Raw genomic sequence first — 17,543 nt, 5'->3', positions numbered from 1 at the left:
GGCTCTCAGGTCTTCCCTTCTCCAGACTAGACAACCCCAGTCCCTTTGCCAGTTTTTTCCTAGAACTAGAAAGGCTGACATATGGAAGACACCAGCATTTCACTGTGATCTGTTGAGCAGATCCTGCCCTCTGCAGCATGAGCATTTGGGGAGGAGGTTGGAAAAGTAGTGGGTAGAGTGTCACACCCAGAAAAATCCTTCACTATAATAACCTGACACTCACCTAATGCTGATCAAACCAGTCAATCCTAAAGGATTGGAAGGAGTGATGCCGAAGCTGAGGCTCCAATACTTTGGCTGCCTCATCCGAAGATGTGGAAAAGACCCTGATGCTGGGAAAGACTGAGGGGGCAACAGAGGATGAGATGGTTGGATGGCATCACTGACTCAATGGACGTGAATCTGAGCAAACTCTGAGAGATAGTGATGGACAGGGAGGCCTGGCATGCTGCTGTCCATGGAGTCACAAAGAGTCAGACTTGATTTATCGACTGAACAATAACATCACCACCTAATGCTTCGTGGTATAAAAGTGCTTCTAACATCACATCCATGGGTCCCCTTTACTAAAAAACAAACTAAACAGTTTGGGGGAGGCCTGAGGGCAGATAAGGGCAGAGCTGACCTTGAATGTCTGTCTTCCAGCTCCAAAGATTTTGTCTTTAACTTGAACTGGTCTAGAGAATAGTTTGTCCAACAAACAAAGGTATGAACCCTATTAGGTGCAGGAGACCCACAGGGAGACATCTATCAGCCCTCTCCATGTAGGTTATAAGAGCAAAGTGTTCCTTCCTCCGGATGTGGATTTCACTCTGAAATGGATTCATTGAATGGGTATTGATCTGATTGGTCATCAATTAATACCTCACTGCAGGCCACACAACTTGACTTTCTTAGCAGAGGTTTGAAGGGACAACTTTGTCCAGTCGCTTTAGTTAAGCCAAAAAGGAAAAAAAAATAAAATAAAAAAGAGGGTGGGAGGCCTCTGGGGGAGGTGAACATACAATAGCACGTTTAAAAGCCCCATGTTCCCTTCTCAAGTGGAATACGTAAGAATGTGCTGAAAATTTTAAGATAAATTATCTCTGATCACATTTCTCTATTGTACACTGGGTAAACATTTATAGTAAATCGTTTGTAAATTTCACCCTTGGAAAAACTACAATGCAATCGTGTTCGTTATTTCCTGGCTTCTAATACAGTCTTTGGTGGCAGACTTATATTTCTCACATTACCTTGTTCCAAATGTGAGCTGGGGCAGCTGGCTCTTTTTCTTTCCTTACATTTTCATGATTTATATAAATACTTTTGCTGCTGTATTGTATTTTATTTTTATCCTTTGCATTTTATTGGTACCAAACTACTCGTGCATTTCCAGGGCTCCCATGCGAATATTCCTATTTATTCCATGATTATTTATTGAAAGCTATCTCATGCTCGGTTACTTTGCCACTTTCTTTGGCTTTAAACATTAAACAGATGCAGTATATTTTCAAATAATTTAAACAATACTTGATGAGTGAATTTTCCCTTTTCCCCCAGCAGGATTTTGTTCTTTCTGATCAAGATTGTAACATCTCTGTCTTTGCTGTCAGATTTGCTACAAATTAGAGAAGACTTGCCATCTCCTAACTGGCTGGTACTGATGAAACAAGCTAAGTTTTTTTGACCTGAAGAAAGATTTTGCCCATGGAGAAAAGACAGGGCTGAGAGGAAGGTTAGGAATAAATAGTCCAGTAGAATTTTCTGAGCCAGCGTGAACAGTGTACGGCCCAGTACATCAGCCACAGCAACTGGTAAAACAGGAACTAGATTTTTTTCCCTGTCATAGTAAATCATTTATTTGTTAAAATGATATAGATTATTCAAGATTCTACAGTCTTAAATCATGGATGGCAACATAGCATGGATTGATACAGAAGTCGATCCCAATGTAGGTTTTTTTTCCTTTCCTTCTTAAAAAAATACTTACAGACCAGAGATGGGGGAAAAAAATTGGTTTTAAAAGGGGATGAACCATGGTCTGACAGAACCAGTTCCTCAGCACCAGAGACTTCTGCTGTGGCTCAGGAACTAGATTTTAAACTTGATTTCATTTTGATTACATGTGGCCACATGTGACCATGTCCATAATATTGACAGCACTGATGTAAATGGTCTTGCTGAGTGGTTTGTTTGGCTCTTTGGAGGGACTTGCTGAGGAAACTGAACTTGTGATGCGCGTTGAGGAGCCAGTGGGTACATACGAGTGCAGGGCACCCTGAGCTGATCACCAGCACCACCCTCTGCCAGCTCAGTGACCACAAGTAAGTCACGGGACCTCTTGGAACACTAATTTCCTCATCAGTAAAATCATCACGCTAATAAAAAGTTCCCAAAGTTATCATAAGGATAAAATATGATTAACATGAGTGAAAGTACTATATTATTCAATATACTTGTATATTTGCTGTTTATTTTACATGGATGAGCCTATGACCAAATTGCTAGTGTTTGCATGTGTGTGTGCGCTCAGTCGTGTCCAACCCTCTGCGACCCCATCGACTGTAGCCCGCCAGGCTCCTCTCTCCATGGAATTCTCCAGGCAAGAATTGTGGAGTGGATTGCCGTTTTCTACTCTAGGGAACTTCCTGACCCAGGGATCGAACACACCTCTCTTGTGTCTCCTGGATTGGCAGGCAGAATGTTTCCCACTGTACCACCTGGGAAGCTCTAAATGATTAGTATGATACTCATTATCCCTGGTCCCATTTTAGAGACAAGGACACTGAGGTTCTAAGAGGCCGGTGATGCTCCCAGTCTCCTCAGGTGGGAAGGAGCCGTGCAGTCCCTTGGGCTTTTCCATTTTGCCAAACGACCCCAGCAGTCAATCCTTCAGATGTCAGGGGTGATTAATCGCAACAGTTGCCACGGCACCTTTGTCTTGGAGGGAGATGGCAGCAGCCACCTCGGGGGATGCTACAGCTTCTGGAGTGGAGGGGCCTGGGGGTGCAGCCAGGGCAGGACCCCCCTTGGCAGAAACCCCCATCCTGGAGTTCTTCCTGCCGGCCATCTCCCCTGCTGCTGAGAGAGTCACTTCCTGCTTTCAGTTTCATTAGGCTATGGTCATATTTCGACAACAGCCTTGCTGCAAACTGCCTGCTGCCCAGAGTCCAGCAGGACAATGGTCTACTTCCCTCGATGTCTCTGGTGGCCCTTGGGCCCATGGAGTGGCATCTGAAGTGACTTCAGTAAATGGTGTCATTCTTCAAGCAAGGGTTATAATTAATTAGTCACGTCAAAGAGTGAACAAGTGGCACACAGAGCAGGGAAAAGGTTACAGTAAGTAGAATCGGAAAGTGATGGTGACTCCAGGGGGCAGGCGAATGGGCACCAGCAGATGGTGAAGGTGGCCACGGTCCACCTGCACGTCTCTCCTCCTTGAAGGACACTGGTCCTGTCAATATGCACCTGTGTATTTAAACCTCAGATGGGTCTACAATGTCCGATGCCATGGAGAAATCCACTCCAGTTGAGGGTTCCATGGCACAGTGAGAACAAGCCTGCTGACCAGAGTCCCACTTGAATTGCTTGCAATGGGAAAACCGAGCACCTGCCTTCTTGCTCAAATAGGGGCCAGGCTCAGATTTAAGGAATAAGGAGACATTCAAAGGATTAGCAGTTTAAGGTGTTCCAAATTTCTATTTATATTCCCCAAAAGTTTGTCGTTTTGTTTTTGTTTTTGATGGCTCTGGTCCATCCATTCATTTAAGAAATGTGTATTGAAAGCTTATTTTCAGATTATTTTATGAAAGGTTTCACCAAAAACATTCATGGTTGATTCCACCATGTGGTCAAGTTTTACCTTCATGTAAAAACAAAGCAGCCTGACTCTGGGGACACTGGCTCCATGACCTGTGCTTTGGGTTTTCCTGAAATACCCATTTCGTTGGATCTCCAGTCATCCTCAAGGAGAATGAAAACAGGGAGTGGAAATGGAGATGTCAGGACATTGACCCTGGGGCCCTGGGTCAGTGGGGCTCCTGAGATGATAGGGAGCGTACTGGGGTGTCCAGCCTGAGGGCAGGACAAAGCCCAGTGGTGGGGGACGTTGGCTTGGCTGACGGACACCAGGCCTTCAGTTCCTCCAGTTCATCCTCTGGGGAAGCTGAGGCTCTGAGCAGCTCATCAGGTCTTTCTAATTTGTACAAAGCAGGTTTACTTCCATCGTCTCACTTGATACGGCTGTGCTGGCAAGCTGTACTGTTATCATCAACCCCGTTTTACAGGTAAGGAAACAAAAACCCAGGAGGAAAGTGGCTCAGCCAAGGTCACACTGCTGGCGAAGAAGCAGAGCCAGGACTCAGATGTCCCAAATTCACTTATTTGGAGACAAATTCATACATTTCCCACTGCTTCTTGGGGGACAGTGAAAAATGGGCATTAGCTGGGGCCTCATTAAGGTAGCTCTGAAGATGTAATCTGAAGCCAATTTTGTTGCTTTTATGTAAGGTGTATATCTTCTCGTGCAGTTCTGGTTGTGTTTCATTTAATTATTTGAAATGCAGCATTTTCACAGCTGCCAGTAAAAATACGTATAATTACAGTGTGCAATGATCAGAATCCTGAAAATCCTCAAGGCAGCCACTTTCGTGGGAAGGCAAAGACTCCCGAATGAAGCAGCCCACTGCTTCTTTACCAAAACATCCCCTATAATTAGGTCACATTAAGGATGCAATGCCCGTAAAATTGGATTATTTAAAAATAATGAAACTTTAAGCAGCAAAAAAAAAAAAAAAAATTAACAATTAAAGATTTCCAGAGGGTGATTAAGGGAGATTTGCTCCAGTTTGAACTGATTAAAATGTCACAGAGCGAATCAGATGCAGGAAGGAATGGAAGGGGCACCTTCACCCCCATGACGTTCGTTAGACCGTGGTGAGTTCTAACTCCGAGGGGGTGGCCGTCATGAGTCACACAGATGGAATCTCAGAAGCTTAGAGGTTGTGGGGCATCACCAGTTATGGTGTGATTACAGGTTGAAGTACGGCTGCCAGTTTTTGAAAGAAGTCCAATTACATGCCTTTTGGGCTTCGAGTTTTTAAATATATATTTACTTCTTTGGCTGCGGCATGCAGGATCTAGTTCCCTGACCAGAGATCAAACCTGAGCCCCCTGTACTGGGAGTGAGGAGTGTGGGCCGCTGGACCAACAGGGAAGCCCCTGGGCTTTGATTTTTTTTAAAATTTTATTTTATTTTTAAACTTTACAATATTGTATTAGTTTTGCCAAATATCGAAATGAATCCGCCACAGGTATACCTGTGTTCCCCATCCTGAACCCTCCTCCCTCCTCCCTCCCCATACCCTCCCTCTGGGTCGTCCCAGTGCACCAGCCCCAAGCATCCAGTATCGTGCATCGAACCTGGACTGGCGACTCGTTTCATACATGATATTATACATGTTTCAATGCCATTCTCCCAAATCTCCCCACCCTCTCCCTCTCCCACAGAGTCCATAAGACTGATCTATACATCAGTGTCTCTTTAAAAATATGGAACGCTTCACGAATTTGCATGTCATCCTTGCGCAGGGGCCATGCTAATCTTCTCTGTATCGTTCCAATTTTAGTATATGTGCTGCCGAAGCGAGCACTGGGCTTTGATTTTAACACTGGGAAAAACCAGTGAAGTCCACCCAAGGTGCCCAGGCCAGATCCATTTCTCCCACCACAGTCTCTGTGGCCCAGTCTGACCCTCGGGCACAGCCACCACCTTAACCTATCTTGTTTACAGCGGCAACAGCTTGGCCCCTGTGCCCCTAGACGTCAAGCCTGGGATCGGAGACGGGAGGTCAGGAATCTTCCTCACTCCTGCTCTGGAAGCTTCTAGAAAGCTCTTTGGAGAGTCCTGGAAAGCAGGCCCATGAGCTGAATCAGGAAGAATGGGGGCACGTCTGCTCGCTCAGGGAGGGGCTGCAGTTCCCTGCAGAGGTGCTGGTTGGTTGGGGGTGTCCACCCGTGGAAGATTGTTCTGGGTCATGAGTGTCCCTCACATTTACTTCCTGGTCCCGCGTTATTGAGGGGGGAGCCCCCTGCTCCCTGGGCCCCAGGCACTTGCACTCTTAGGGGGAGAGGCAGACAGGCCCTAAAGGGAAAACGTGCAATTTCAGATCATGAAGAAAGTGAGCAAGGAGGATGTGGGAGAGGGCGGGCGCCAGGTTGGAGAGGCTGGGTAGGGAGGGCACAGGCGAGGGGAAGGACCCCAGGAGGGGCTGCTGCCAGGGGCACGGGTGTGTCTGTGGTCAGTTTCCATTGCTCCCATGGCTGGTGGGGAGTGGCATCTGGAGGGACCCTCTCCCCTGCCTGGGGGCCGCCTGGGGTCCTGCAGGAGGCCTCTCCCTCTCCTGGCGAGCGCGCCAGACTCCCCCCACCCCATCTCACTTTCCCACCTGCCTTGCCCACCCTGTGCCTCACACGTGGGTGCCCTAGGCTGGACCAGTTGCTCCCCCAGCTCGAGCTCCAGGGCAGAGACACCTGTGCTGCTCATCATGGTGGGTGAGAAGAGCAGGCAGAGTCCTCTGGGGTGGGTGGGGGGTCATTCAAAGAGGTAAGGGGAAATACCACCTCGTTTCTTTTCTCCCACCTCACTTGTCAGGGCCTTTCCAGGCCAGTGTTCATGGGCTGTCCATGTTGCTGTCAAATTGGGTACCAAAAAAATGGGGAAAAATCCAGGTGAATGCTGGTTGCCTGGACCACTCAGAGTCTCAGAAAACAAGGCCAATGTAAGATCGTGCTACAGGGACTTCCCGGGCAGTGCAGTGGTTAAGAATCTACCTTCCAATGCAGGGGATGCAGGTTTTATCCCTGGTTGGGGAACTAAGATCCCAATCTCACATTCCTGGGGGGCAATGAAGCCTTCGAGCCACAGTTATTCAACCCGCACCACAACTCAGAGAAGTCAGACCTCAACTAGAGACAGCCCCCACGCCACAATGAAAGATCCTGCGTGCCATGACTAAGACCCAACGCAGCCGAATCAATAAATAAAATCTCTCTTTTTAAAGATAGTGCTACAGCTCCCAGGCCTGACCAGACCATGGTGTGTGCCCCTCGACCCTCATTTCTGAGGCCCTTTCAGAGAGCTGTTTGAGTTTCAGAGAGCTGTTTGAGGTTCAGAGACAAGAAGGGTGTCATCCCTACCGCCCGGGGGGAAACCGAGGCTCCCACAGAGAGAGCACTAAGGTCCTTCAGACACGTAGCAGCTGCCTGTGGTTCCAGGTGGGAACTGTGTACAGCTCCCAGTCTTTGGGGGACCCCAAGACCCCCAGCTTGGGCCTGGGTCATGGATCAAGCCAACAAGAGAAGCCACAGGGGGCAGAACATTTCAGGGACCTCGTCGTCTTGTCTATTGTCTGCTTCTGCATTAGGGACATTCTGATTGACTGATGATTCTCCTTACCTGAGAATTGACTCCCACGGGTGCTTCAGTCTCGTTGCTCTCAAAGAAGGAACACAGCAACATTCCCTCATGTGGCATAAAGCACCAGTCTCATTGCTCTCAAAGAAGGAACACAGCAACATTCCCTCATGTGGCATAAAGCACCAGCCAGACCCCGAAGGTTGTTTAGGGCCTGACACCACGATGCTGAAGCTGAGTGCCGAAGAACTGATGAAGGAGGCTGTGTGCCAAAGAATTGATGCTTTTGAACTGTGGTGCTGGAGAAGACCCTTGAGAGTCCCTTGGACTGCAAGGAGATCCAACCAGACCATCCTAAAGGAAATCAGTCCTGAATATTCATTGGAAGGACTGATGCTGAAGCTGAAGCTCCAATACTTTGGCCACCTCATGCGAAGAACTCACTCATTGGAAAAGATCCTGATGCTGGGAAAGATTGAAGGTGGGAGGAGAAGGGGATGACAGAGGATGAGATGATTGGATGGCATCACCAATTTGATGGACATAAGTTTGAGCAAGCTCCAGGAGATGGTGAAGGACAGGGAAGCCTGGCGTGCTGCAGTCCACGGGGTTGCAAAGAGTCGGACACAACTGAGCGACTGAACAGCAGTAAAAACCACCATGCTCCCTTGTTATCACTGAAGCCAAGATGACTCCAGGTCCTTGCTAATGGGCGTGCCTGGCAGGTGGAACACTGACAGTCCCATCTCCCTGCGGAGCCTGGGCTTCCTGCCCACTGCCTTCTTCACTTCTTCTCCTCACAGTTGGTGGACAGTGACCGGCTCAGCTCCTGTGTCCTGAGAGACTCAAGCTAGCCTAGCCTCTCTGTGCCCAGAACATCTTCCCAATGGAGATCATCAAATTTGCCCTGAGCCTTTCTTGTGAGGGTTCCATGAGCCGACACACGCAAAAGAGTATTGAAAACAGTTTAAGTGTGTCATTAAAAATCATCATGATTCTCAGGACTTCCCTGGTGACCCAGTGGTTAATCCACTGCAGGGGGCTCAGGTTTGTTCCCTGGTCAAGGAACTAAAATCTCACATGCTATGCAGCACAGTCAGAAAGAGAATCATCATCACGATTGTTAAAAACTTGAGTAGAACAAGCCGCGTGACTTAAGTAAAGGCGTAGAATGGTCTGTGCCAACACCCCAAACACATGAAGGCTGTAGAGGGGAAAGCCTGCCCTCTGAGCCAGGACCAGGCTACAGGAAGACAGGTTTCTGGCTCAGAGCCTCCCTGGCCACTTTGCTGAGTCAGTCCCCAGACAAGGGCTGGACCAGCAAGCCGGCACCAACTGTCACTTGCCCGCAGGCCTGAAGCCGAGCTTTCAGGTCAGGCCATTTGCATGCAAGCCAGGGACAGATGAGACATTTAAATTTTACCAGCCCTCAGTTATATGCTTGACATAGAGAAATGGCTGCAATTCTTTTTATCAGCTGAGAGAACAGGCATTACATGACAAAATATTAGCCAGGGCCGAGATTCACAAAACCTATGTGCTCTGAAGCAGCTTCACGAAATCTAAACTTGCAGGGAGGCTGGAGGAGAGAGAATGGCCTGGGCCTCCCTTTCCGGGCAGAGCTCTCCAAGCGTCTTGTCCATTCTTATATTTATTGTTTTGCCCAATCACTTTATTTGTCTGTCTGTTTATCCGTGTCAACCCATTTTTTAAAAAATTTAATTCTTATTTATAGACGGACCTTAATAAACTCTCCTCAAGTACCACGGGTTTGTCATTGTCATGGATGAAAACATTATTAATGGCAGGATGGTTGACCGGGGACAACAGCTGCCCTTTAAACCCCTCACAGATGACCAGACTGCAGAAACTCAGCTGGGGAGTGGGGCTGCGGTCGATGAGGTCAAGGGTCAGCCATCACGGCCCATCATTAACGCCCTTTCCTATCATCACAGCCCACCATGCCCGCAGTTGGAGCGTTCTGCTCCTGCATTCACGAACGGTCCCCGGCTCTCAAATGCACTGGAAAATCCACAGCCGTGGTCCTATTTTGAAATTAAAGCAGATCAATGGAGGGAGCCGTTTAAGGAAAGTGTGTCTGACATCACCGGGGGCTGGGGAACCATAGGGCAACTAGGGGAGCAGTCTGGGTCATGATGGGGGACACACGATGCCCTTCATCTTAGCTCCTCCAATGAGCTACCTCGGTCAGGAAGTCCTGTCCTTGAAAGAGAGAAACTCTCAGAGGAGGATTTGAAGGTTGGATCCTGCAACCCAGGTCAGGGCCGATGTACCCACCAGGCACTGTCCCTAGGACCCAAAGAAATGTTTTAATTTTCATTTCTTCCAGAATTAGAAGCAGAAAATTTAATAGCTCAATAAAGTCTTTCTAATCATGAATCTAGTCCAACTTTTACTTGTCTTCATACCAATGCAGTCATAAAATGCAATTTAAAATACACAAGTCCATTATATATTTATATACATACTTATATAGTTTACAAGTATTTTAAATTATGTATTTTTTAATTTATTTTTAATGGCAGGAGGAACACACAAAGGCAAAAGTGTCTAGGACCATGAGAGTTCAAATGCAGCCCAGCCACTGGGTCAGTCTTCCCGGTGGTTCTGAGCTGCCTCCAGCATTCTTCCCCTATGGGCAAGCCATCATTTCATTAAAGGCACAGCCCAGCTTTGTGGGCTTCTCTTGTTCCTTGAGACAACAAACATTCCAAAGATGCTGGCTTTTACAGGGTAGGAAAATGTTGGGTCGAATTGTAAGTCAAAAGAAGGAGGGGATACGTGTATATATAAAGCTGATTCATGTTGCTGCACAGTAGAAACGAGTACAGCATTGTAAAGCAATCATATGCCAGTTAAAAACATCTTTTTTAATTATTAAAAAAACCATAAGTCAAGGAGGCGCCCGTTAGCCTTTTTTTTTTAAATTTTATTTTATTTTTAAACTTTACATAATTGTATTAGTTTTGCCAAATATCAAAGTGAATCCGCCACAGGTATACATGTGTTCCCCATCCTGAACCCTCCTCCCTCCTCCCTCCCCATACCATCCCTCTGGGTCGTCCCAGTGCACTAGCCCCAAGCATCCAGTATCGTGCATCAAACCTGGACTGGCAACTCGTTTCTTGCGTGATATTTTACATGTTTCAATGGCATTCTCCCAAATCTTCCCACCCTCTCCCTCTCCCACAGAGTCCATAAGACTGTTCTATACATCAGTGTCTCTTTTGCTGTCTCGTACACCGGGTTATTGTTACCATCTTTCTAAATTCCATATATATGCGTTAGTATGCTGTAGCCCATTAGCCTTAAAATTAGATATTTTTACATAAGCCTTGGACATGCTTTTAACAGACCACAGTCTCCGGCCTCACCGAGAAATTGGCGGAGTCCTCTCTGTCCCTGGAGGACTAACTTGCTTGAAATAGACATTTTCTTCCCTAGTGACTTAAAACAAGCCTAACAATTATTTGGCAATCTCACCCACCACTTATTTTCATCTCAGGAGAGGCCTGCCACGTGGGGTGACGTAGTTTGGGTACCAAAGGCAGAGCTGAAGGGCTGAGGTGTCACAGCTTCCCCAAACACGTGGCCGCCTGGACGTGGGACATCCTCTCTGGCCATGGGGCCCAGAGCCGGCGAGGTAAATCACGCCACGTCCCCATTAACGTCTCATGTTGTTGCAGGGTGGTAATTTTGACAGCAAAATAAGCTACAAAACTGCATATGCTATTGGGTGACATGCAATTTTAACTTCATTCAGGAGCGAGACCTTTGAGACATTGTTACCTGCGGGAGCAAGCAATAAAACAAGGATGTACAGGGATGTGTCAAATAGAAGCCCTTCCTAAATTACGCCGGGAGGCCCAGATTAATACATTTAATATATTCTGGTCATGAGTGAAGTGCTCATAGCAGAACAACTGCTCCTTCAGCGATATCATTCATGGGAATGAACTACAGTCTCACTGACAGCCTGGAAAAATGCTCCCACTTTTCAAACTGTACAAATGGTGGTTGGACACAGTAACTCAAAACTGGACACTTCATTTCAAGTTTAAAGCTAGTGGCCCAGCCACAAACTATTACTCCATCTTCTTTATTTGTGGTCCATGGTTTTGTACTCTTTAAGAATCAAATAAATACTGGTGTAATGGTTAGCAACTGCCAGTTCAACGAAAAATACTGCTAAATTCACCAATAAGTCTTTTTTCCACACACACAAATTTATGCCCCAAGATCAGAACCCATTCCTGCCACAGGGTCTGGATAGTTTTTTAATGTAGAGGGAGACTCACTTTAGTGATAAGAGTTTAAGCCCTCGCTCCTTTTTCCTTTCCTCTTGCTCATAGATCAGCGCTGGGAACAGAGGGAGGTAAACGATCGATATATGTAAGTGGAGGCGCGTTCACTCGAGCCGTTCGCTGCTCGGTGGACCAGGCAGGACTCCTCCCCACTCCGTGCCAGCTGGACACGGCTTCTGGAATTCCAGTCCACGCTGGGAATCTTCCAGGTTGGCTTCCTGGGAGTCCACCATACGCTGAGTCCTAGCCAGCTTTAACTTACTGTGATATTGTTGCTGTTGATAAAAATATCTCCTGTTTCCAGAAGGTTGTTTTTTTTAAAAAAAAAAAAAAAAAACAGATTTATTGAGATACTATTCACAAATACAAGTCACCCATTTATTTATTTGCTTACTTACTTTTTGGCCACTCCCCATGGCGTGTGGGATCTTATTTCCCTGACCAGGGATCAAACCAGTGCCCTCTGCACTGGAGGCATAGAGGCCTAACCACTGGACCACCAGTCAAGTCCCACAATTCACCCACTAAAAGTGTATGATTTGATGGCTCAGACAATAAAGAATCTGCCTGCAATGTGGGAGACTTGGGTTGGGAAGATCTCCTGGAAGAGGGCATAGCAACCCACTCCAGTATTCTTGTCTGGAGAATCTCCATGGACAGAGGATCCTGGCCGGGCTGCAGTCCTTGGGGTTGCAAAGAGTCGGACATGACTGAGCGACTAAGCACAGCACAATACATCTGTAGATACATGCAAACATCACCACAATTTCATAACATTTTTACCATCCCAAAAGAAACCTCAAACTCATTAGCATGCACTTCTTATTTTCCCTCAGTCCTCCATGCCTCAGTAACCATGAACCTACTTATTGTCTCTGTAGATTTGCCCTGTAGATTTGTAGAATGGCAGATACATTCTGTGTATTTACATAAGTAGAATCAAACAGTACGGCTGGCTTCTTTTACTCAGCATAACGTTCCCAGGGTTCACCCGAGTGATAGCACGGATCAATATGTCATTCCTTTTTATGACTGGGTAATATTCTATTGCGTGGATAGACCACAGTTCACCTGTTAGTGGATGGACCAGAGTGCCTCCCTCGCCCCTTCCCCAAATATTCATAGCAGGCCTGCTCTGCTGTAAGCATGCAGAGGACAGTACAGCATGTGTTTATTCGTGGCTTTGAGGGCCTGTGGTATACCCCAAGCACCACCCCTGGTACTCTTAGTTCCTGGTTAGTTGACAGCTGGGGACTACACAGCCATCTTACCTGGGACAACAGCTCAGAATGTGGCTTTCTGCTCAAGTATCTTCCTCCCACACAGGATGGATACACTTCTTGTGGGGTCTTTGCCCTGGGAAATGTAAGCCCCTCCCATTGAGGGAGGGAAGGAGCTGGGCTGCATGTTCTTTAGAGGCCACCTCACAGGTCACCAGGGTTCAGCACCCTGGCAAAGACCACACAGGGGACAAGCTGCAGAATGCATAGGTCTGGGCTTCAGCAGGGCTCCTCCCCATACCCGCCCTTGGGAGAGGGATTGACTATGATTTAGTCACCATTCCAAGGGTAGAAGTCCCATCACAAGGTTGGATGAGACCAGGAGGAGCTGGATTCAACAGGAAGCCAAAGCAGAAATTTGGGGACTGCAGCCCCAGATGCTCTGTGTGCTGTGCAGAGAAAGCTGAGGAATCGTGCCCTGGACAGAGGCTGTGAGTTCCTGCCTAATGTCTGTTCTCCCTTCTTTTTCATTGCTGCTGCTGCTAACTCACTTCAGTCGTGTCCATCTCTGTGAGACCCCGTAGACGGCAGCCCACCAGGCTCCCCCACCCCTGGGATTCTCCAGGCAAGAACACTGGAGTGGGTTGCCATTTCCTTCTCCAATGCAGGAAGGTGAAAAGTGAAAGTGAAGTCTCTCAGTCGTGTCCGACCCTCAGCGACCCCATGGACTGCAGCCCTCCGGGCTCCTCCATCCATGGGATTTTCCAGGCAAGAGTACTGGAGTGGAGTGCCAATGCCTTCTCCTCTTTCTCATTGACATAACCTCAATTACATCCAGGCATTGGTATATCCAGTTCAAAGACTACATTTCCCAGACCCCCTTTCTACAAGGGCTGGCCAATGAAACGAAAGCAAAAGTTATTGGGCGAGGATTATGGGAAATCGATCTTTAAAAAGAAGCAACCTTTTTATTAAGACAGTTTTCAGGCATGAAGAAAACGTAGACCAGGGTAATGGACACCTATATACACCCATAGCCCAGATTTAATACTTGTTAATATTTTGCCATGTTTGCTTCTTTTGTGCCCCATGTATTAACCAGCCCATAATTCAACTTATGAAATCTCTTTTAAAAAGTTGACTCAAACGGGAGACAGGTGTCCCTTATCCGTCCTTGCTTTATCCTTCTTCTTTCATAAATCACAAACAAGAAGGCTGGAACCCCAGCAGCCATCTTGTGATTCTGAAGCCATCATGAGGATATAAGACAAGAATAAGTATGACAAATGTAAAGAGGGAAGGATAGCTTGCTTGATTAGCAAATTCAAACAAATAAAACTAGCAAGATAAGATACCAAAAACAAAACCCCCCAAAAGGCAAATACAGAAAAAAATAAAATCCCCAAACACCAGTTAATTTTAATTTCAGATAAAAATGAATGATTAGTATGTCTTAGGCAAAAACTGAGACATACTTATAATTTTAAAATTATCTATTTTTCATCTAAAATTCAAATTTAACTAGGGATCCTGCATTTTTTATGGCAATCTTGTAATGGGCCTGGGTCTCTGGTGCTTGTGGACCTGCCATATGAGCACTGGACTGTCCACTTAGACATCCCATTTTATCTAATTAATTTATTTAGTGAGCACCTATTAAATACCTACTCTGTGCTCAGTCTTGGGCAAAGTCCTGTGAAAACAGTCAGAGGGACACGTGGGATTCACAGTCTAGTGCGTAATACCAATATTAAGACAAATACCCAAGTACCAGTGAAATAAGTAATGAAAAGGGGACTTAGGTTTTCCCCACCCCACACTTGTCTTTATTGGTTACTCCTTGAAGACTGGGCTATTCCCACCCCCGACCTTTGCCCACAATACCCTTCATCCTGGAATGTCCTCATCAACACATCTGCTCATTTCACTTCTTCCACTCATTCATTCATTGAGCAAAATTTGGTTAAGGACCTTCTGTACCATGTACTAGGGAACAGCGTGCCTGCCCTACAGGGGCTTATGGACTCACTGCCCACTGATGAGTCCTCCACGTGCCAGCTAGAGGTCAGACTGTGTGATGATGGTTGTGCAGGGACAGGAAGAGAAGGGGAGGTGGAAGGGCAGGCCAGCAACAGAGTGGGGACTTGAGGGATAAATAGGAGCTCAGTACACATGTGAGGTGTGAGTACAGCCGTAATCAATGTACAGGTGGATGAAGCCGATCACAAAGGCCACCCCATTTCACAGCAGGCCCCAGCCCCACCTCTCCTCTCCTGGGGAGCAAGCCAGATCCAGGGAGACTTTGGTGTCCCCGCAGGGTGGACAGAGCACTTCTTGGGAGCCAGACGGCATTTCCCTGCCCCTGGTTACGCAGTCATGCCCTGAGCCCTTTGCAGAAGGAGAAGGTTGAGTCAGGGCATCTGAGTCACACCATCCAGCTTCCTCCACCCCAAACCTAACACTCCACAAAACAAGGTTGGAAGGCCCCCGAGTGGGCACATTTTCCAGGCCCCATGAACATTTATGGAGTCCTCCAGGTCAAGGCTAGAAGGTTTCTTAGCCACAGTCTAGTCCAACTGCTCATTCGTGCTGTGTTGTGCTTAGTCGCTCAGTCGTGTCCGACTCTTTGCGACCCCGTGGACTGTAGCCCACCAGGCTCCTCTGTCCATGGGGATTCTCCAGGCAAGAATACTGGAGTGGGTTGTCATGCCCCGCTCCTGGGGGCATCTTCCCAACCCAGGGATCAAACCCAGGTCCTCCACATTGCAGGCAGATTCTCTACCTTCTGAGCCACCAGGGAAACCCAAGAATACCAGAGTTGGGTAGCCTATCCCTTATCCAGGGGAACTTTCCGACACAGGAATCGAACCGAGGTCTCCTGCATTGCAGGCGGATTCTTCACCAGTTGAGCTACCAGGGAAGTCCAACCTCCCATTTAACTGATGAATAAACTGAGTCCCAGAGCGGGGAAAAACCCAAGGTCACATCCCACAGCCTGGTCCAGTCCAGCGCTGCGGGACCCCAATTTCCTGGCCTTAACAAAAGAAGTTACACTTAGTAAAATCTATAAATAACACCCTGCAACCAATTGTTCGGGGCACCCCAGCAGTGATCCAATCCCCTGTGTACAGACCCAGCCCTGGCAGGCCCTAAGCCCCAGGCAGGTCAGCTTGGCGGCCACCCACGGCCACCTGAGAGGGTACAGGCCGCACACAGCTCCAGCAGCCAGCTGACCTAGGAGGTGCCTCTGAGCAGACAGCCGGAGCATCCTAGAGATTCTTTTTACAGGGCCACAGGACGGATCCCTCTCCCAAGCTAGTCTCTCTTTCTTTCCTGTAGGGACTCTGCCCCCTAACCAGCCTGCAGTGCATTGGCCACAAGCAAACAGGGAAGGAGCTACAGCCAATCACTCCTGCTGGACAGATTTGGGGTTGCAGCCTGGCAGGACTAGAGCCTCCAATTACCTTTGGAGGGAGCCATCATGGATCATGGAGTGGCTGTTTCCCCCAGACTTTGGGGAAGGTGAGGACAGCCCAGAAGCTTAGAGGACTTCTGAGACCTGCTGGACAACCCCCGAGTTACTGATGAGGCCAGAGAGAGGCCAGGCCTCCCGACTCCAAACCTACCCAGAGCTCCCCTGGGGTTCATCTTCACCCCAAGCCGTCCACGAACGCCAGCTCCTCCAGACGCAGCAGTTGCCCGGATGGCCCACTGACAATGTCCCAGGGTCCTGGGACGGGCCCGTCCTGGGTGAGAGTGTCCTCTCGGGAGCGGGGGACATTACCCTTCATGGACTCAAAGGTTAGCTGCCAATTCCACCTTGCCGCTGATAATGAGAGCGCAGGAGACGGATGGAGGCTGCCCCACGCACAGTATGCTAATTCCGCTAACCAGTGGACCAGGAAATGGCCGGTCATTTGCGCCGCCATCTAGAGTCAGAGATGCTGCCTCAAAGCTCTCTTGTCTTTAATGCTGTCCCCCTGTTGAGGATCCTTAGAGTGATTGCTCCAGCCAATTTCCAGAGATGCAGGCAGCCAGAGGACAGGAGGAGTGATGGATGTGCGGGCCTTGCAGGGAGCCCTCCACCAGCACTCAGGTTGCCTGGGGTCCCAGCAGGCACTGGGTGCTCTTGGGGCAGTGCCAGCATCTCCACCTTTGCTTCTCTGCTCACGGGGCCTCCCTCTCGGGGTTGGGGCCTGGACCAAGAGGCAGGCAGGCTGCTTCCATCAGGCTCCTGTAAAAGAACAGAGTTCCTGTTTATTGTCATTCAGTCGCTAAGTTGTGTCTGACTCTGCGACCTCATGGACTGCAGCGCGCCGGGCTCCTCTGTCTTCCGCTATATCCCAGAGTTTGCTCAAATTCATGCCCACTGAATTGATGATGTCATCTAACCATCTCATCCTCTGTCTTCCCCGCCCCTTCTCCTTTTGCCTTCAATCTTTCCCAGCATCAGGGTCTTTTCCAAGGACTCAGTTCTTTGAATCAGGTGGCCAAAGTATTGGAGTTTCAGCTTTAGCATCAGTCCTTCCAGTGAACATTCAGGGTTGATTTCCTTTAGGATGGACTGGTTTGATCTCCTTGAGTTCCTGTTGCTAGCGGGCG

The 17,543-nt window shown here is 48.0% G+C and overlaps 1 non-coding gene across 1 annotated transcript; it reads right to left on the bottom strand.

The window, feature by feature from the left end:
* Positions 1–5,526: 5,526 nt before the first annotated feature.
* On the bottom strand, positions 5,527–5,633 carry LOC147344478 (U6 spliceosomal RNA). Its single transcript, XR_015155914.1, has one exon. It is a non-coding gene; the product is annotated as a U6 spliceosomal RNA (small nuclear RNA).
* Between the last annotated feature and the right edge of the window lie 11,910 nt (positions 5,634–17,543).

This window comes from Bos grunniens, chromosome 26 (genome assembly GCF_055505025.1).
Source record: "Bos grunniens cultivar Pamir isolate PY7600 chromosome 26, Bosgru_T2T1.0, whole genome shotgun sequence".
NCBI lineage: Eukaryota > Metazoa > Chordata > Mammalia > Artiodactyla > Bovidae > Bos > Bos grunniens.
Note: the sequence above shows the minus strand (reverse complement) of the source record. Positions and strands in the feature narration are given on the sequence as shown.